Raw genomic sequence first — 21,834 nt, 5'->3', positions numbered from 1 at the left:
AGCAGTTGAATGTCTTACCTCTTGACAGTATTATCTAACAGTTGACTGATTAGATGGTTGTGGGCTGTATGCTTGGAGCTGTTTGTGCATGTTTTGACACCTGTGGGCTTGAACAAGTTAGATGTTGCTTGATGAGTCGTGTGTGTGGTTTGTAGTGTGTGTGTGAAGGCTGGTGCTGCATGTGGGCAGATGGATTCAGGATCCAGTCAGTGAGCAGAGGGGAGTACTCCCCCTGGCTGATGGATGGAGGTCAGGGAGGTGTGGGGCTCTCCTGCCCACCCAGGGATGACTTTATTGGGGATAGGAGGAGTGCTGCCACAGGCTGCTTTACCAGCACAGGACTCAGATTCCTGGCCAAGATTCATGATCACCCTTTACAGGAATGTGGTCAGGTAGAGCAAGCAGTGTGCATGTGTGTGCATGTGTGTGCATGTGTGTGTGTGTGTGTGTGTGTGTGTGTGTGTATATACATGTCTGTATCTGTGGGCCTGTTTTACTTATTAAGACTTGGTTTTTGGCTTAGGGGTAGAATGAGGGTTAGATTAAGGTTAAGGGGCTGTCATTATATCAATGACAGGACCCCACAACGATAGGTCTTCAAGGATGAGTGTGTGTGTGTGTGTGTGTGTGTGTGTGTGTGTGTGTGTGTGCAAAAGTTGTGTGCGTTTGTGTGTAGGCCTACGCACATGACTGCCCTCTGAATTTATTTTTGTGTTCATAATGTGTGTTGCAACACTCAAGGATTTATTTGTGTCAAACTGTGGATTTCCCAATACTCTTAAACCTGGATTGAGAGCTGACACTTGAGGATGACTTAGTGGGAGCAATGAAAGGCAGTCGGGGCTTGTCTTGTAAAGTGTACAAATTTGTGATGAGGGAGAGAAGAACCAGCATTAGGAAGGAACATTGGCCTGAGCAGCTTTATTACTGCCAGAGATTTACGCTCTTCTTTATTCGCAACTGTCACTCGTAAAACTAAAGGAGAGACTAGGAGAAGAGAGGGAGGGGATGATATACTAGCGCGGCCCTATATGATAATCAAACCCAAACAGGAAATCAGTCGTAGGGCTTGGCAGGGAGGAGGATGTCATCATGCAGCTGGATGCTCTGATGGGGAACAATATTTCTGTTATTTCTCATTTCACCTTCACTCAATCTGCCCCTGAGCCTCATTTCCAACCAAACCTTTTTCTGTCTTTCACAGAAGGAAAATGCAATAAAAAGCCTAATAACAATGATACCAACAGAATCACTGACTGCATTATGCAATAACATAATTGCCGTATCATTATTAATTCCTATGTTATTAATTCCTAACATAAACATCTTCTGTCTCACACACACACACATGATAGTGTCATCTTCAGGGGATGTATCCTTGGGTGATCTCACCAAGAAAAAAAAAAGAAATGCTTTGACGACTTGAGGAGGAATTTGAAGAACTGTCCTGAGGAGTGTTTCTGAGAAAACAGATAAGATAAACCGATGGAGGAGTTCAATGAGGTATTCAGAGAGATCAACCCCACTGATAAACTAAAAGATAGAGAGAGGAAAGGGGAGAGATAGTGCAGGTATGTGTGAGGTAGTCAGATTTAGGAGATGCAGTTGGCAGGTTTTGTGTACAAGATTGTTGTTAGATTATGGTATCTTATTTGAGCAAGCTAGATACACAGAGGTGGTAAGAGTCACTTTTGAACAGTGCTTGAGCATGTGTAAGGGGCTATGCGCTGTTGTTTAGCCACGCTTGACTATACGGCCCCCTCTCTCGGACTGCATTGTAAAATCACATTGATCTGGCCTGACAAGGCGTTGAGTCTTATCCCCGCAGCGCAAGCTTAGGGGTTGACGCCACCGGCTGAGGAGGATAGCAGCAGCGGATAAGATGAGGGAGAGGCGAAGATCCTCTGCCTCATCGGCCGCATTAAGAGATGGGAGGAATCTAAAGTGTAAAATCGGCCTCTTTTGCGATCAGTTGGGATTTAGCGCTGGTTTGTGGCAGTCGGCGCCGGCGCTGAGTTTTCCCTCCTGACAGGGTAATCGCCCAGGGGCTTAGCGCCACAGGAAGAACAATACCTCCCACTTCCTCTCATCTCATCTCACGGATGATCTGGACAAAGTACACGTCCACATCGACCATATCTGCCGCAGTGAAGCAGCCGGGAAGAGACAGGAGGATGACAGGCCGAGGCCTGAGAGAACGCTTAGAAGTCCAACATGCTGTCAGTGAGGGGCAGGGATGAAGGAATGTTTGTGTTTGTCTTTAGTGTGTGTGTTGTTGTGAGTCCACATCCCTGCATCTCTAAATACACTGTGTGTTTGTGTTTGAGCATCACCTTGTGAGTTTGTGGTCTTTTTGGCATGTGGTTTGTGTGAATGCAGCATTATTAGGTTACATGAGTTTTCGTACATATGCGTATATGTGTGTGTATTTACAGTATTATAGGATGTGAGGGTGTACCTGCACGCATAGATAATATGCTCATAAATGTATGTGAAGAACCAGCATGCAAGATCCAGGGGGGTCAATGCTAATCTGCCTCAGGTTTTAGTATCTAGAATCCCTCCTGTTCCCATTAATAAGCGCCCTAAATAAAGCTGTATCTCTGACACATGCAAATGAACCAACGCAGCAGTAAAAAAGATCAAAAGATGAGAAAGGCTGCTATTACAGTAATCTACCTCGGCGGAGATGAGAGGCTTTTATCTGGCCTAAATTAACTGGCTGATCCGCAGTCCATCATCAGCCACGGGATCAGAAGGCGTCAGGTAGCGCAGTGCTGCGCAAATGTGTTTCCAACATAAAACACTAAAAAACAGCCGGTGGTCTGCTTTTATCAGCTCACAGAGTAATGCAGGCGTAAACTCGTTTTAAATCTTTCCATCTACATTTACCTTTTTGAGCTCTGTGGCATATTTTCCCAGAAGCTGCAAGTGGGGCTCATTTGACAAAAGTGTGGGACTCATTGAAATTATTTGAATCAAAGAAAAGAAAAAAAAAAAGTTTTACCAATGTTGATCTGTCAGGGTTTTTCTGTATCCTTTCTGGGCGGGCTGCACTGTAACCTAAGACACGACTCTCCTCCCCTCTTTCTCTCTGTCCAGGTGCTGGGCTTCACTGACCGTCTAAATCTGTTAAGTGCAGTCTCACTCCTCTCTGTCTAGCCCCGTGATAAGGAGCAGCATTTCCAGTCTCTACCGCACACATGCATTCTCATATAACCCAGCCATTACTTTGCATCATTGAGGTTTATTTTACCTGATAAGCGCACTGAGGGACCATTCTCTCTGCTGTGAGTCCAGTTTAGGAAAGGCTGCCCTGAAAGAGGTTTTAGCTATCTGGGGTATGGCAGCCATTTTTTATGACACTGTCTGTTGCACTTAGCAGCTTGTTGCCAGGTTCTCATGTCAGGCACGCGTACAGCAGAAAAGTACTCCATTGTGTGCATAAAAACAATCAGGGGTAATTATTTGACCGTAAAAGGCCGGTCCTCAAAGCAGTGGAGCCATTAGAGAGAGAGAGTCGTTTTTACATGCATAAATCACACACTCAAACAACCATACACACATTTGTACCTGGCAGACACAGGAGCGCATACCGTAGCCTTGGGGGGTATGACCTCTGCCCTAAAGGAGCTGCTAATATGCCCAAATGACTGCCCAACAACTTGGAAACATCAAGTGGCTGACTGCTCGACAATAATGACATCTGCCTCAGACAATCCAATTAGCACCGCAAATGACTACAAGAGGAACTGCTTGTATGTGTGTCTGTGTGTATGCGATGCCCATTCATTTCCAACTTCAGTTCATACCTGTTATTGTTTATCAGCTTTTGTAAATTTTTATTCCGGTAAATGTAGTCTTTGCTGTGTGTGTGTGTGTGTGTGTGTGTGTGTGTGTGTGTGTGTGTGTTTGCGTTACCTGCCTCCTTTGGCTGGAAACTGTCACTGTCTCTGTCTAATCGGATTGGGAGAACACCAGCGGCTAATGCAGCCTGCTGCCATCAAGTCGTCCATTTAAAGCAGCGCTGATCTGATTGCTGAAGTTTATTGGAAAATGGAGCGGGCAGGGGCAGGGCCGAGCTCCCCCCCCCCCCCCCCCCCCCCAGTCCCTTCACTGTAGCTCTTTTCACTGACCGAACACTGGGAAGTGCTTCAGCCTTTACCTAGTTAGCACCCTTATCAGTCACTGCGAGTTTGGGGTCACTTTGGACAAGGACCTAAAGGGAGATGTTTAATGTAATTTCATTGATAGGAAATGGGACTTTGGATGTGATTAGGTACTTGCGGGACAGGTATGGGAGAAGAAAAGTGATGTTTTGAGTTAGTTTAAAAGCCATTTGAATGGGCAGCTTGTAGCCCTCGTATCACTTGTGCAATCGGAGCAAAAGCATGGCATTGGCATTTCAAGGGATCAGAGGTGCTCTGTTGTCACTCACTACCAATGTTTATGACACATTCTCATTCTCTCACTCTCAAAACAAACAGAGAGCGGAATTGTTTGGTTTCTGAGTGAGTGAAAATTGGTGCCATTTTTACATGCTGCAACAGAAAGACCGAGATTACACAGACTGAAAATGGAAATGTTTGGGTGAAAAATAGCACTCCCCAGTGAATTGCATTAAAGTATATGAATGTCTGTTCAAACCTCCTACTAAAGCCCACCTTCCCCCTTTTCTGTGACTTCCTATGACACCCCCCCACCCCAACACACACACACACACACACACACACACACACTCTCTCTCTCTCACACAAACACACACACACCCGCTTCCATCCCCCTCCTGCTCGCGGCCACCACTCTCCCAGTCTCTGTCGCCCCACGATCTTATCACACCTCTTCTGATTTCATTTGACCGTCGCCAGCTAATCAGAGGCCAACATCTGGATGGTTCCCATGGCAACCGGCAGGACCAAATATTCCAGGCCTTAAAAGGTGGGTCGAGGTCCGGGGGGTAGGGATTGGGAGGGAGAAGCAATGAGACATGCCCTGAGATTGACAGCTTTGATGGACAGAGCAGAACAGAGGCCTGAATGGTGCTACACCGCCACTGTGTTTTCTATGTGTGTGTGGGTGTGTATGTGTTACCTCATTTCCCCTGAGTCCACTGCCCATCCCATGGACCCAGTGGGAAAGGGTGGAGTGGAGGGCTGTTTGTTTGTGAGTCTGTGTGAAGCAGAGAGAGCGCAGGGATATAGATGGAGCTATTTTCTAACTGTACCAAAGGGCTCCAGGCAGCAGCAGCGTCTACAGCTTATAAATACATTCATACGCACAATAGTGTTCTAGCAATAGTGGGAGAAAGGAAGTGCGCTGAGCAGTGTATAGACCTTTGCTGCCTCCATGTTGAGTCACTAAGAGCTTTACAGCATTACAACAGTCTTATTTAACTTATTTAATGTCATGGCTGCCGGTAGACGTTAATAAATGAGTTTGTTTCCTTGTCCTTAAGATGCAGCTTTGTCAATGATTATCGGAGAGACAGATTCACGTTTGATTGATCAGTAGATTTCCTAATTACTTCACCTGTTAATTACTGTCACTGTCTTTCCTTCCCCGCCGATCCAAGCAGCCTTCCTTGCACTGGTCTGCCTCTCTTCTTTATGTATTCATTTGCAAGGGTCCATTAAAGTTGGGCTCCCCTGGGGCAAGTAAAAACCTCATTTAGCACAGCCTGCTCAGCCAAGACGGGAAACGCCAGACCCCCTCAGCCCTAACTGGATTAGGAACCAGCCAACGGATGGGCCGCGGGACAGTACTCCCTAGTCCAACCACTTAAGACCACACCACACCAAAACAGACCCGTGTTGGATGTGGGGAAACCAGTGAGCAGTAGGGCGGGCTGGAATGGTAACTCATTTCCATAAAAGAAAGTGAATCAGTTACCACCAACTCATACATTACCCCTGAGTTCATGGAAATATCCTTGGGACTTTTGGTAAAATTCCTCTGGGACACAGTCAGAGTTGCTATATTATTATTATTATTTTGTTCTCCATTTCATTTTTTTAATGATCAAAAGTTAAGTTAGAAAAAAATCCTTATTCATTCACTAGAAATCATTGAGAGATTAATACGCAATAATTCAGCTTATCTGCTTCATCAGGACTGCGTGGGTGTAGTTTGATAAAACTTGATTGACAGCAGTGGCAACATAAACAACCTCACAGCCGAGAGGTTTATCAAATGTTACATTCTAAATCCTCGTTGGTGAACTGAAATATGTGACATCATTTCAGATGAGCCACATCCACTTCAAACCAGTTAGAACACCGTGCACTCATATAAGATGTATTATTCATTTGAGAAGCTTTGTTGTTATGGCCTGTTTGTTGTTTTTATTTAGTTTTTTGTGCAATCTACTAATCTCCTGCCTGAACAGAAAAAGAAAGTAGGAGTAGTAGCCAGGACCTAAGACACACACTTACAAAAAAATGTTGTGACATTACCAGACAAACTGATTTAATGGCAAGTGATTTCTGGGAAGTGCAGTGCAATAACTCCACAAAAATGAACACCTGGTTCATATTGTTCTTCCTCATAGACAAAACAATAATAAAATTATTCCAAAATTTATAGTCATTTCAAATAAGGGTTTCTTTCTTAGCTGATAACATTTTTAGATAAAACATACAAGTTTATTTTGAAATGAAAAAAAAAAAAGACCCATGTTATCAACACTGTACTTCATTGGTCTCATTTCAGTGTGACCTTGATCATTCTGTTAATTGTTAATTTAGTAAAATTTGTATGTACAAAGTTATTCCTCAGTAGCATGTGATGAAAACTGTAATAATACATAAGGAGTTTTAGTTCTAACAAGGGTTTTATTTTTTAGTACCAGCAGAATGATACATTTATAATACAATACCAGATGGGTGTCACAGAAGAATAAAGCAGTTTTAAAGTGTCGGGTTAAGTGTTTGAATGATCACGGTCATAAACAGAGTGGTATGTAAGCACTCCTCTCATTGTCCCAGCCCTCCCTCCCTGATCCACTTATCTGGCTCTCTCTTGTGTCACATTTTTAAGACTATTCTCTGATGATTTACATGTCTTTTCTAAACAGGCAGACAAAGATCACAGATCTCCCCAGCACAACCTCTAACACTATTATCTCCCTGTTAGATATTAGTCACATGGGACATTAATGTGTTTTATTACATGGAATGAAACTCGGTTTGTTTTTATCCACAATGATTCATTTGTTATTGCACTTAGTCATCTGAATGTGTGCTATTGGTTTCATAAGAGGAGCAAATTTAAACTAACTATTTTTTCTTTGCGTATACCTGATGTTTTTCTTTTGCTGAGTTAGCTACACTGTAAAAGCACTGTGGCGACTGGGCTTTTTAAAGAATGAAGGGAAGGGAGTTAAACCAAGTTCAGTGCAATACAGAAATTTAAGAGTACAGTTTAAAGTTGAAGAGAAGGTATAGGTGGGGTTAAGAGTTTGAGACAGAGACAGGGTGGGATGTTCCTCAGAGATCACAGCATACCAAGAGAGAGGAAGACAGAGATGGAGAGAAGGAGGGAGGAAGACACGTTTTAGTCCTACACTAACAAAAAATGTTTGATCTGTCAGAGGCAGTAATTCACACCAATGAAATTAAACGCTGTTTCATCTCCTTCTTCTTGCTTTTAGTTTGCTCCCTAAATCAATCTCCTTATTTCCTTGTTAAGTTCTGACATTCTTTTAGAGGTCAGCAGCCTATAAATTTATGTACAGTTTACATTAAGGTCCCTGAATGTCTCTATGAGGAAATTTCAGATAATTTAATTTATGTTAGCGATTATTGAACTCACTTATCTTGCGCTTACATCATGGTTTAAACAGCTTAAAAATCAAGATAGTATGTTTGATATACCAGTACAATGTAATATGCCCAGAATCAGATTCTATCACATGAATTATATTATCAAATGTGGTTTGTTTATTACCATGTCAAAGCAACACAGCCCACAACAACATGAAGCCTCAGTTGACAGTTGTGGGTGTTTCCTCATTGTTTCCATGCACTATTGGTTAATTTGAATCATTTTGAAAGAACACATCATTGCACACCAAAATACATCAGCCATGTCAACACCAGACTGGCCTTACAAACACTGCCGTTAGAGGTAATACCCCAGGGATCTCAGAGGACAGAGAGGCAGAGGGCGGGGGGTAAAAAGGGAAAGGAAGGGTAGAAATGGGGAGAATGGGAGAGAAAGTCATCGGGTATCAGGGGAGTTGTATGGATCCGTTATGGTGTAGCTTTAATTAAGAGGGACAAACGGAATGTGTGGAGGGAGTATAGCAGGGTGTAAATGCATTAGGGCCACAGCCTGTTGGGATCAATAAGTCTTCATTCACATCAGGCTGGACAGGAGCTGTCCAACTCTCTGAGTGCTGAGCCTCACTTTCTGCTGCATTGAGTCTGACTGAGGCACCAAGTGAATGATGTAAAATGTGTGTATATAAAGTATTTTATATGGGGAAATCTAATACATTGTGCAAGCAGCTCTTTGAAGGAATTTTATGTCAGACACCTGTTGGAGGAAGCAAAGCATAAATTAGACTAGAAAAGACAAAGGAACCAGCAGCGAAAGATAATAAAATAAAAGTGATCAGACAAGAGCAAAGGAAAACGGGAGCCCACATTGAGGAGACGATGACAGGCAGAGGGAGGAGCACTGATAACCTTGCTGGCTTAAAAGCTTCCTCCGGAGCCTAATCAGGCGTCCCAATTACAAAGACGCGCTCCCCAATGCCCCCCCACCCCCACCCCCCGTCGTCCAAGCGCCTGATGTCCCCCCCCCGATAAACGGCATTATTAATTAAAAGGTTCCAATTGAATCTGTGTCTGATGGACGAGCCTCGAAACGATTAGCTACAGGACCTGGCAGAGCTTATTTCTGCATGATGGAATCTGTCGATAAAGAGAAGGAGACAAGTCAACACACAAATACATCCTCATACACACTGACAAACACACTGACAAAGCACTCTTGAGTGAATGCTTTGTTCTGATGGTATTTGTGATATCACGCATATCATCAGTATCACATTAAAACATTTCCGTGAGGATTCAAGCAAATATGTATTTTCACTTGTTGCCTCAGAGGTCAGTTATGGAACAGTACTTTCACTTTTATTTTAAAGATGATGTTTTTGGGCATTTTTGAAAGACAAGAAATGCATGTAAAGAAAGCACCAGTGCATTATTCTGTGTCAAGATACGCATCATTCAAATGTCTCGTAATTTAATGGAATATTGAATTTCTTATTGTACTGTTTATTTCATTGTTGAATTTTGTGTGCCGTAACAGTCCATCTAGGGAACGGGCATAGCAAATTAGCATAGGCTATAAATGCTGGCGTTGACGTTGCATTGGTTCATGCTATGTAGCCTACTTGTCCCCTCACAAATAAACAACTAAAAACTACAATGCAAACAATAATAACCCACATGCAGCTGACGTGGACTGAAGACAAACTCAGAAAAATGAAAATTTGAATATTGATATTTCCATGACAACTGGTATAAACCCCACCCCCTGAACAAGATCATGGATTATGATCAAAAACTCCACAGCAGCAGCATGTGGTGATATTGTTTTCTTACAATCTGTCTTAGTAAGTGGTGACTACTAGCTAAAATATGTTAAACAAACTGTCTTGACAAGAAAAAAAAAACTTTTAGAAAAGAAAAGGAAAACAGAAAAAAATAATTGATTTCCGCTTCTGATGCGGTAGGTACAGTACATTTCAGTCATATCTGTAGAACCTGTGTCAGAGTAGATGTTTCCAGGAATGAGGACTTGAACTGCGTAAAGAACAGTATTTCCTCTTATGTCATCATTCTTGCTGTGCACACGATGCAAATAAGTTCAGGACTTTATCATTATGTCCCCAACAAAATCTGATATGTTGTTATGTTTGAAAAATATTTAAAGAATAAATCATATTTAATAGTATGAAATTGCCAGTGATGGAATATAACCAAGTACTTTTACTCAAGTACAGTACAATTTAAAAATAGATATATTTTTACAGTTTAATCTGCAGATTAAGATTTTCTAAATCTTTCAGAACTATGCTGGAAAATACAACGTAGTGTTTAAGATTTAGCAACAAAACTACACGTGAACTGGTAAGACTCCACCTCAACAGCTACCAAGTTGAAATACTGCTTAGATATTAATGCATCAATCATAATAATATAACATGATAATATGATGTTGACAAGGGACATTTTTATAGTTAAGGGCTGCCTTCACCTCAAATATTTTAAATACAATTTGCTGACAATACCTGCAAACTTAAGTGAGATTTTGAATGGACATTAACTTTAGGATTTAGATACTTCTTCCACTTCTGGATATTACATATATAATTTTTCTTCTTTTCATTTCACAGTATAAATAATCCTAAATGAGGTTTCTTGTATTTTATGATTAGTAGCCATAACTGACTAATAGCATTACAGCATCATTTAAATGCATCTTCACTTCAGAATCAGAATTAGAATAATTGATGCACATAATCACTGCACAATTAAATTCTTACTTTGCGTGTCTTATGTTACTTTATACCTTTAGTTAAAACATATATTCTTACCATTAGGTTGCACCTCACTCACTGGGTGAAAGTTTGGCTGTAGCTGGTCATGGGGAGGTTTGTAGACATAGCTTGGCTTGGCTTGGCTGGGACACCCCACTACCTCTACCCCTCCTTCCTCCAGGGAGCCCTGAGGGATCAGATAAGACCGGGTTCCCAGATCAGGGTCAGATTGACAGTTGAGTGCCTGAAGAAGAGTGATGGGCTTGGGATTGTGATAGGGAGGAGGGTCCCTTTTAGTGGAGGACCCCTAAGGGACCTCCAGAGCCCACAAAATATGTTGACCAGATTGATGCTTGAATTAGGGAGAAATCACTCTGGTGATAATTCAATAGAAAACTGGACATTGTTATTACATCAAAATTTACTCAGTGTTTGGCTGAGACTGGACTGGATTGTGGAGCTGAACCTTAGTTTCTCTTTTGCTAATTAGTTCGATTGCATCCAATTGGCTCAAGCTTGTGAATGAGCAATACGATATTTGTAGCTGATGAGATTGGAACTTGACAATAAAACTGATTGTAATTAAAGCCTCTTGGGACCCATGCTCCCCTCCTCCTTCTCCACCTCCTGTTGCATGATAGAACAAGATAGTTAAATAATGAGAGCTTTAGTTGCGGTTGATTCCCACATATAAACCAACCACGAACACACCAACATGTCATAGGAAGGGTCAAAGGGTAGGTGCAAGGATTTTATCTAAAGAAAACAATCCCATGTGAGAAGTGAGAATCTCCCCCAGGGAAAAAAACAAGAAATGGTTGAATTATCTTTTTTTTTTTTTTTTTTTAAAAAAAAGACTGTAATTGTAGATTTTAATCAGCAATAAAACTGACACATTTGTCTCAAGTTAAATCTATTTCCTGATTAGAAGTTGTGGCTTTGTAATTAACTGGTTGTGTTTGGTAATATGCTCATGGTTAAAAATACTTGTTTTAGATAGTAAATTCAAGGCAGAAGTAGCTTTAACCAACTTGCAAAATCCATGTGTATCTCATCTGAGAGGGGATTGTATTCTGTGTTATATTTAAAAGAAAAAAAAAAGGATATTCAGGGTTGCCAGAAAAAGAGGCGATGTGCTGTCAAGGCCACTGAGGACTCCTCCAGGGCTTCTGACTTAACCAGAGAAATAATGTTGCTGCAGACACAGACTGCATTATTGTCCTTAGCCTGCAGACAACCTTTCACATATTTTCCCTTTTGGTTGATAGAGCTTTGAGACTCCATGTCTCTGCTAGACACACATACACATACACAGACACAGACACACACACATACACACACTATTATATACACATGCTCATGCTCCTTATAACTGTGAAGTGACCTATTAACCCAGTACACAGCGCCATTTACATTCAGTCACAGACACTCACGTATGATTACACACTCATATATGGCACTGTGTTCACAGACAGCGTTACGATGTGCACATACACTCATGGACTGTATCGCCTGGCACACGCACAAACAGAAACGCACACGGTGTTGGTCAGACAGACTAACTGGCTCTCTGGCTAATTGAGTAGAGTGTGTGGCCCCGTGTGGCCCCAGCCTGACCTCTCTGTAGCCAGGGACACCACTGAGCCACTGCTTTGATACATTTGATATCGGTTTAAGTGAGGAATGAAGACCTAAGCCTGTTTACATTTGAACTGGATTAGTGTTGGGGTGACAGCGCAGTAACGAGAGAGAGAGAGTGACTGAGAGTAAGAGTCAGGAAAAGCAGAAGTAATGGAGGACATGAAAAGAGGAATCAGGACTTCCGGTTGAGCAATGCTACAACAAAAGTCGCTAAAGTCCGTTTGCTACGCTATTATTCCAATTAAACCCAGAGTACTCAAACCTACTTAAGAACAGCGCAGTCTTTTGTAATCCGCAAGTCCTATCCAAAGATGGGCCTGAAAATTAAAAAGAAAATGCTGCAGAAGAAGATGACCCCAAAGAAGCCCTTACCTCACCTGGAAAGTCACTTGCACGGGCGGTTGAATCTGCTAATGCTAATGGAAGCAGACACAGAGACTTGGTTCTCAGAGATTTGGTTCTACTAGCCATTCAGTTGCCCCACTCAGTCCCAAAACACTTGGGACTTTGTGGCTAAGTTGCTAATAGAAGTGTTTGGGCAAAACAGTAGACCTGGTTGACAGAGCACACCTTGAACTGCAAGGGATAGTAAGACTCCATGACATGATACCTAGATACCTACGAGTAAGAAACTACTTTATATGACGCTTTGCTCATTCTGAACCGGATAAAATTTGTCTTTGTGTAAAGTCTGTTTCTAGTGCTAAAAAGACGATATCTTCCTGATATGATAGACTGCAAAGTCTGAAGAGAAAAAAAGTTGAGGAGATATGTGAAGACATCTGTCATGACAGTTTATGTAAAGTGCATTCATGCTCTAAAAATACAAGACAATACCATTCATTCAGTGTATTTGTTGCACTGCCCTGTCAACTCCTCACAGTGTTCTTGTGAGTTCAGTATGTTCTGTGTTGTCTTTATTGGCTTTTCGTGGAAAAAATGAAGCTACTAAATAGTACCCATTCAGGATTTTGACAGTATTTCAATAAAAAATACATATGGCACAGACAGTTATTCCATGCTTGTTTGATGAAAATTACAATTTTTGAGGTATATGACTGATTTTTTTTTTTTAGTTATGTATGCATGCTTGTACATTTGCAAGGCCTACCAACAGTACATGGAATGTGTGTGCCCAGTGTAGTGACCCTCTTGGTCAGTTATTTGCTGGTTATTATGGGGATAATTCCAGTATGTATTAGTAAAATAGGTCCCTACACATTACTCTAATGGAGTGACTGAAAACAGGAGAAATCTGATATCTCTCTCTGATTCTGTGTGTGTCTCTTGTTCTTTCTCTTGTTCTTTTTCCTCTCTTACTTCGCTGCTCCACCACCCACCCCCACGCATTGCCCTCTCCCTTTCCTGAAGTAATGATTTGATGTTGCTAATGGCTTCCTAAATTTTTGTAGAAAGGGCAGAACCAGCACTGTCTAGAGTTTCAGACGTTGGAGATCTGCCAGACAAAGGGGGAAAGTGAGGAGGGGGGATTCAAGGGAGTCGAGGCTGGGATGGATACTGTAGGTAAGGAGGTCGAGCAATGAGTGAGGGTATCAACAGGGTGTTATTCTCATAATGGCTTCCTTTCAAGATATTAATATTTCCTGTTGTTGTAACATCCATACGTCACAAAATGGAGAAATCCCCCAAATAAATCAAAACGCTTGAAGCCTAAACTGTCTTCTTTCTCAGAAATATTAATGGCAATGGAGTCGTCAAGGACAAACCATATAAATACTTTGGAAACACTCTGATTCATAACCAGCATAAATTAACTTGTCACATAAAAAAACAAGTAACAAATCCTAGATTTGGCAAGGATGTAACTACAGTAAGTAAGTGATAACATTTTGCCTCAAGGTGTGTCTGGCCACTGCTGGGACGAACACACATGGACACGCAGCCTTGATGCTGCAAGTAGAATGGATTCTATTGTTGGAGAGCTCCACTGCTCATTCAAGTTAGCCCACATGAAAGAAGTCAATGGGAGCGAGAATGACGAATGAATGTGTTGGTGCTTGTAGTTTACATGCTTATACATCTGCTGGTGTGTGTGCGGGCGTGCCTGTGCGTGCGTGCACACAGCAGCGTGTTTGTGTGTGTTTGCTTGTTTGTCACATGATGTCCTGTGGCAATCCCTAACTAACCGTACAGGCGCCAGTAGAAGGTGGGGGGGCGGGGGCGAGAGACGGGCATGAGAAGACGTGGAGGAGGGAAGAGGAGCTATGGAGCCGTGGAGGGGGGCGCTCTGGCTGACTGCTGTCACATGATGGGCATATAATGAAGCCAAACTGCATTCAAACTGTTGGAATAACTGCGCAAATGACTCATGACCTGACTTAGCATTGTGTAAACATGGAGCTTCTGCTCAGTCCTTTGCTATAACTGTTATATCAGAGGATACACTTCTGTCAGCATGGAGAACAGAATAAATCTGTGAGCTTCACATTTACACCCATTAAAAATCGGATACCCACCGGGAACCACGGACTTAGATTTTTGGACTTGCTAATGTTCTCACTGTCCTTTTGATATTGTGTGTGTATACGTGTGTGTCCTCAAAGCTTGGATCTGCTGCCAGTATTCAATATAGAGCCTGTAAAGTATAATGGAGGTATTAAAAATACTTTACCGAGGCAGAGCATTTCATCACTATCAAATTAAAAATGAAAAATTATGCCAAGGTGGTATTTCAGAGCAAAATGCCCTGGCTGGCTTGACGAGAGTCCAGAGTCAGTGGACAAAAAAATGGACACAAGCGATGGGCTCAGAACCGGCTGAAAGAAAACAGAGCGGCTGTGTGTGGCTCTTTATCACAGAGGCTTAGTAATGCTGTCATATCTAATGCTCACACTCCATTAATCACAGCCTGTATGTGTGACTGGGGTTGTGCATTGGATGGCACTCTGGGAGTGTGTGTGAGACTCCATGTGGCAGAGGTGGTAGTGTTTACCCAGTGCATAAGCAGCGGTTGGCCGCAGGCCGGGAACGCCTGGCCATGATAGGCCACTGTGAAATGTGGTTGACAGAGGCAGCCCGTTGCCCTCTGCACTGTAATTGTGTGTGTGTGTATGTGTGTGTCTGTGTTGTCTGCTCTGTCTGTGCATGAGCGTGCACACTTGTATGTCTAAATTAATTGTAAGTTTTATTGAATTTAATGCATACTTGGCATGTGCTGATTGCTTGTGTCTTAAATGTAGAGATCGTGATGTGCCAATATACAGAGAGCAATCACTCACCTTCGTTTTATTCCTTCTATCAAGCCACAAAGATGTCCTTTGAAATACTGAAGGAAGCAGCGGATATGTAGCTAATGGTTGTACTGAAGAGAGTGGAGAGATGAAGAGAGAATGGTAATAGGGTGGGAAAGGGGAAATGAATCAATGGAAGGCCCTGCCATCCTGGCTTATTCAGCAGGCCTCTCTCCCCTCGTCTGTCGTCTATTTTTTCCCCTCCTCTTTTCGTTCTTGAGCTCTTGATCACTTCTCTTTCCCCTCTCCACTGCATTCCGCACAGTTTTGTCATCCTGCCAAGGAAACGAATCAGAGAGCCCTCTCTCAGCCACCACACTTTTCCTTTGTCTCACTTTGCCTTTCTCTGCCTCTGTCCGCTCGTAGTTCGGTCTGCACCATACCGTCTCCGCACGCTTCACTTTGACCCACACGGCCTATGATGTCACAGCAGGAGCGAGGGACGTCGGGAAGTGACCTGAGGTCGAACGAGCTCGTGTCCAGCGAGCATTTCTGCCGACTGAAAAGGGTGTCGTAAAAATGCTCATTCTTCAGGAGAGTGCTTCCCTTGTTTGGAGAAAGTGTCTCCTGTTTCAAGAAGTCTGTCCTGCCCTTTTAAAGAGTTTCAAAGTGGTTCCCTTATTCTCTATTTTTCTTCGGAGCTAATTTGATGTGTCTGTACGTGCCAGTTATCATGCTACAGAGCTTGTTATTTGCACCAATAATTGAATGAAGCCGTTTACACCACTGACTTTTAATTAATTTTCATGTGTTGTTTTCATTCTTTTGAGATGATCTCCAGTGAACCATGGCAGTGGTGACATGTTTTAATCAGACGGGTAAATGGAATAATTCTATCAGTCAATTTGGTCTTGTCTTTATTTTTACATGGGTGATTAACCATGTTACCAGTTGTTCAACTGGCAGGGTGGATTAGCTGGATTAGATGCTCTGTATTTGTGTGCGTGCCTGCATCAGTGCGTGTGTGCGTGTGTGTGTGTGTGTGTGTGTGTGTGTGTGTGTGTGTGTGTGTGTGTGTGTGTGTGATGCCAATTAATGATGGTTTGGCAAGCTAAAAGTCAATCAGAGGCATAAATGTAGCACAGAGAAAGAGAATCGACTCGAGTGAGAGAAGTGAGATTATACCTGCCCACATGACCGTTTGCCCCTTTAACAACCTGACCTCGCAAGATGAGGAGATGAGATGTGCGAGATGTTAGAGAAGATCACTTTGAGCATTTCTTTTTGTTTGTCTGCGTATACACTTGTACACAGTCAGCGGCAGTATACAAGTGTAGAAAAGTTGTCTATGACACTGAAACCTTTTCAACATCGACCCTGTCCATATTCCTATACCTTTCGCAGCTCGGTGGCACATGTGTTGCACTGTTGTCTCTTTCCCAACTCTTATCAGGCCAGATAGCCCACAGATAGACACTCATACCCGCACAGTCAGAGGCTCAGCTAGCCACAGCAGCTGATGGAGCTGATGCAAGGCCGCTATGACGACAAGAGGACAGGGCCTTATCTGTCGTCATGGTGATGGCCACGATGGAATGATGGCAATCTGCTCTTGGCTTCATGTTTTCTTACAGGACGGCACGACTGCCGTGAACAGTGTACAATGTACAAGTGTACACCTGTGCAGGCATGTAAGCACTGTCAGTGATCAGGTGTACGGTGATATCCGCACACAAAAAAAATGCAAATGCCAGTGCTTAATATCAGGCATCCATAACTGCACTGGACTTGTTTTGTGTTGAGCGTCTTCTCAACCAGGGAGTACAACGCAGACAAGAAATGATCGTGATCATGCAGAAACCGCAGGGAAGTGAGTTTATGTCACTGGCCCGTTTTTTTGACTCATCGTGCTCTTACCACGGTGTCTTTCTTTCCGACAAATATGACAGATGCATATCAAGCTGCGCAGTCTGCTCAGGGGAGATAAGGACCAGTTAGGTGCTGGGGTTGCAACATCCCACTGAGCCAATGAGTGAGCACAACGCCCTTTCATACCGATCCTCAACCGATAGGCCTGCAGTGCATGTGTGAGTGTGTGCGCATGTGATGCCACTGATAATTTCTGTCTCCACTGAATTCTGGCAGCTACCGTGTAATGGTTGCAGGTCTGCACACATCTCCTATCCAGAGACTGGTTTAAAGTAAAACAAAAGTTGAATATGGAGAACAGGTTGTCTGTCCAATACCGTGGATGTTAAGGTTGCTGAGGTAAAATACACTACAAACTATAGTCTTTCCGACTTTGCTGATCAGAAATAAGAGGTGTCAGTTACTGCTAAACTTCTGTGTAAGAAAGAATAAAGCATTGATACAGTGATACATATCAAATACTTCTTCCTGTTCTATCAGCTGTGTGGATCAAATAAAACTCCTCACATCCACAACTTTGCCCATTAGAAATAACACTTTCCTCTCTCTTATCGCCCTCCAAAATGTCCCTGCGGTCCAGTAATGGTCTAATCATATTACGGCTTTTTTAAATGAAGCACACTGTGTTTCATTCATTGTTCACTCATCATAAAACTGGCCTGTGTATGTGTGCGTGTTTGTGTCTTCCTATCTCTTATAACCTGACAAGTATTGGGTAAACACAGCCAGAGACACAACATTCTTGTGTTGAAGATAAACACTTGGGGGAAAAACTCATCTAGGAATGCCCTCAGCTCATGCTGTCTTTGTGCATGAGTGACAAGATGAGCTGAGCTGAAATGAGGCCTGGCCGGCTGACTTCTTCTATGAGATTAAGCAGTCGTGTCAGCATTTCTCTGGTGTACCTCTGCATACAGGCAAACATCAGCAGAGGTGTATTATGCAAGCGAGCGATCTGGATGCACCTGAATACCTCAGTACATTAAGAGCAGCTGTGCTGTGTTGTGAGGACAAATCTGTCCATGAGAAGGAAGTAGGCTTGAAAGTGAATTCAGATCAGCCGCCGAGCAGCTCTGTCACTTAATCCACCACACAAGCAACCATCGTTAGACCACAATAGCAAGCTGAACAGCTTGGGAGTCTGAGCAGGGCAGAGCAGGTCTCTGTGGGCTTCTACTGTCCTCCACTGTCCTCCCATTCTCTGTCTGGTCATCAGTCCCTGTGGGAGTGTCCAGAGGATGTATCCAGGGGTAGGCACCTGGGTCCCATCCTTTCACTCCTGGCCATGAGCCAGGGTGCCCTCAACTCCCCCACTCATGCCTTTCTCCAGTTACCTGCTAGTGAAAGCCAAAAAAAAAAGCGAGTGGAGAGGGGCGGGGGCTGGGAATAGTGAGGGACATTATATGGGTGCGGAAGAGGATGGCAGGTCCAGACGCCCACTCCCCTGAGCCCTCCCAGGCTTTAGTACTGTACTTGCCCCCCGGTTTGTCAATGGGAGACTCCAGATGAATGGGCTTATTTGTCCTGAGACAGTGGGGATGAATTTGTCTGTCGGAGCAGGTGAGCAGGAGGGCCTCAGCACAGCAGAATAAGGCATGAAAGAGACCTGAACACTACCTGTCCCAGGTGAACATCCTGAATGCTCTTTGTCCCAGGTGAGAGGAGACTGACCTCATTTTCAGGGTGAGTCATGGGAGGGGTGCTCTGCATGTCCACACCCTGCCTCTGACAGCTACTTTTTTAACACTTGACTAGTGTACAAAAAAAAAAAATGTGTGACCTGAGCAGATGACTGATGCCAATTCATAATTTGAATTGCAGCAAGTTCGTGTGATTAGGGGAACTGAATGGGGCCAGGATTTTGTATCAGCCTCATTTCAGCGGGGATTGTGTGCAAACAGAACAACCCAGACACAACATGATGGCAACATCCTGACAATCAGACAAGTGGATACTGAGTTAGAGTGGGGATAATCATTGGGAGGATAGCTGCCACAAAGACCTGTAACTACTACTACTACACTACTCATAAACCACTTTCATTATTAGTGCATTCTCTCAACCTTTTTAAAACCACAAACTGTGGTAATAAGGTATATCACCAGCCACTTATGAGGGACATGAAACACTCTCCCTCTTTCTTTCACTTCTCTACTTTCATATTAGCAAGCTATCCCACGGAGGGTGGTATGAATGGAGAAAAAAGTTTTTCTGAGGGTAAAACATGTTCAAATAAATTCTATATCTTATTTGACAACCATAAAAGTTTGACTATTAGATGATAGATACTTTTAAGCCTACTTCACACTCAAAATACACAATGGTTGCAGGCATGAAAAATATAAACCTGCATTTCAAATAAGTCTAAAAATATATTATATCCTCAAGGTTAGCACTATCAAATGGTTAGTTCTTGTGTCTGAGCATAGTATCTATGGAAACACTTTCATTAGCCCAAATAATAATAAAGTATGTGTTAACAAAGCCAGTGGTAGACCGATTTTGTCCTAAATAGAACATATAATATAGAACAATATGGAACATTATGCTGCAGGATAAAAACCTTGTGGAGAATTACACCAAAATTCTTTACAAACATAGAGCCGCTCATAAACAGTATCTTTTGCTGTCTGTTTCAGACCTCTCTGGTCTTAATTGGTCCTAATAGTACAACATAAGTATTTCCTGTTTCAACTTCTCACTTCCTGTTTTTCTTTTTTTCTCTTTTTTTCCACTGCTATGAAAAGCCATGCTTGGTATGCAGCTGTAACTATCTAGCAGCCTTTCATTGTTGGGCCTGAAGTAGGAAAGAAGGCATGATGGGAAATAGGGGTCATGGAGGAGCCAAAAATGATGCAAGATCAAAACAGTTTTGACGTTTTCTGACTAATTTCTGACATTTGGAGAGATCCTCAGTAAGATTTGATGTTCTGGCAGGTCAGGATGCGGTTGCTTCCTGTCAACAGAGGTCATCAGTGATTATCTGCTGTCAGCTCTGTTTCTCTGAGAGTGACAGTTATTTCTGTCAAAGCCTTTCCCATCACATAATTGCTATATGGCATGGCTGATTAATTTTACAAGTGTTAAAAGACTTGTTCAAGTGTTAGATGGTGTGTCTGTGGAGGTTTCCATGAATAGTGTGTACCAGGTGTTTTTCTGAACATACCCACCTTTTTCCTGTCAGGCTCTGTCAGCGGAGTATTTCTATGAATTTCACTTGATCCGTGAAAAGAGGAAGTTCACATGTGGGTCTCTTCATAGCACAATCACTATGACTTGGTAGCAATTACATTTCAAAGACTTAAGAGCTTAGTTAATGCTTCATCATAGGCAAAGCATAAGTTCTCTTTTTGCTTAAGGTCAACAAACAAGCTACTTACTAAGGGAACGTTACAGCAAATAAAGACAAGAATACATGTCCCATGTTTGTAGTATCTAAATACTGTCCCGACTTGCAGCTTTAATATCCTTCTAGGGGTCTGAGGAAGGAGGGATGCTTTTTTAGTTAGGCCCAGGCAAAGGTCAACCCCCACTGCAACACACACACTAAAGGACCTGCATCTGAACTGCGCTCCACTTCCTTTCATCTTCTACGTGTCTCTCTCCCTAACTCAACTTTGTGAGGGGATGGTCGGGATACCTTTTGATTCTGCTAATTCAATTTGACAGAAAAACAAATACACTGGGGGAGTGGGAGACAAGAAAAGAGTGGGAGTAGCAAAGGGGTTTGGAGACTGGAGGGAAAATGGAAGAGATGGAGAGTTGCACATAGCTCTCAGAGGGAATGAGCAGTGCCGGGGGTGGAGATGGTGGGGGAGGACAAACGGAAGAGCAGAGCGGAGAAAGAAAAAGGAGGGTGGGAGTTGAGATGAGTTGAAACATCCAGTTCCAGGTTGAAGTCGTAAACCTCTCCGTGCTCTGATCTAGGTGGCCACCACGTTCACCCCGCCAACGCATCTGAGATCTCTCCTCTTCATCTCCTCCATGCAACGCCACTCTGATAGTGAAGATAAGTAACATCCTATTTTATGGCTCTTTTGGTGTCTCATAATTCATGATGTGAGTCAGGAGGGGATGTCTTGTTCAATGTAGCTGTTGGTCTAGTGAGGCTTGGTGAGTAGAAAGTATACAAAGCCCTCACATTGCAGAGTCTGTATAAAGTGAATGTTAAAGAAAATGGAGCAGCAGTGGCACATGCTGTCTACCAAGACACTTTGCCAAGCATTCATTTCAAGAGCAAGTGTGCATGTCATGTGCTTGCTTCTCAGGCCCTAGAAGTTGAAATGTAGCCTGGCTTCCTATAAACACAAACACTGCCTCTGCATCCGCATCAGAAGCTTTGTCACACCCCATCCTTGTAGGTATGAACTCATATGTGTTCATGTCTGTGTGTGTGTGTGTGTGTGTGTGTGTGTGTGTGTTGGGGGTGGGAGTGGGGGGTGGGGGGGTTGTGTGTGTGTGTGTGTGTTGAGGCAAGGGCAGCTCTGGGACTCGCTGGCCTGGCAGACTGCTGTATTATTTTTG

General features: G+C 43.0%; 1 long non-coding RNA gene across 2 annotated transcripts; it reads right to left on the bottom strand.

Moving 5' to 3' along the window:
• Positions 1-6,261: 6,261 nt before the first annotated feature.
• LOC108885642 (uncharacterized) lies at positions 6,262-16,248 on the bottom strand. Of its 2 annotated transcripts, none has more exons than XR_001961271.2 (3): positions 15,430-16,248; positions 10,607-10,736; positions 6,262-8,535 (listed from the first exon to the last, which is right to left on the bottom strand). It is a non-coding gene; the product is annotated as an uncharacterized LOC108885642 (long non-coding RNA). The 2 variants fall into 2 exon arrangements; XR_001961272.2 differs by lacking the exon at positions 6,262-8,535 and adding an exon at positions 8,769-8,915.
• Between the last annotated feature and the right edge of the window lie 5,586 nt (positions 16,249-21,834).

This window comes from Lates calcarifer, linkage group LG12 (assembly GCF_001640805.2).
Source record: "Lates calcarifer isolate ASB-BC8 linkage group LG12, TLL_Latcal_v3, whole genome shotgun sequence".
Taxonomy (NCBI): Eukaryota; Metazoa; Chordata; class Actinopteri; family Centropomidae; genus Lates; species Lates calcarifer.
The sequence above is the reverse complement of the archived record's forward strand: the minus strand, read 5'-3'. Positions and strand labels throughout refer to the sequence as shown.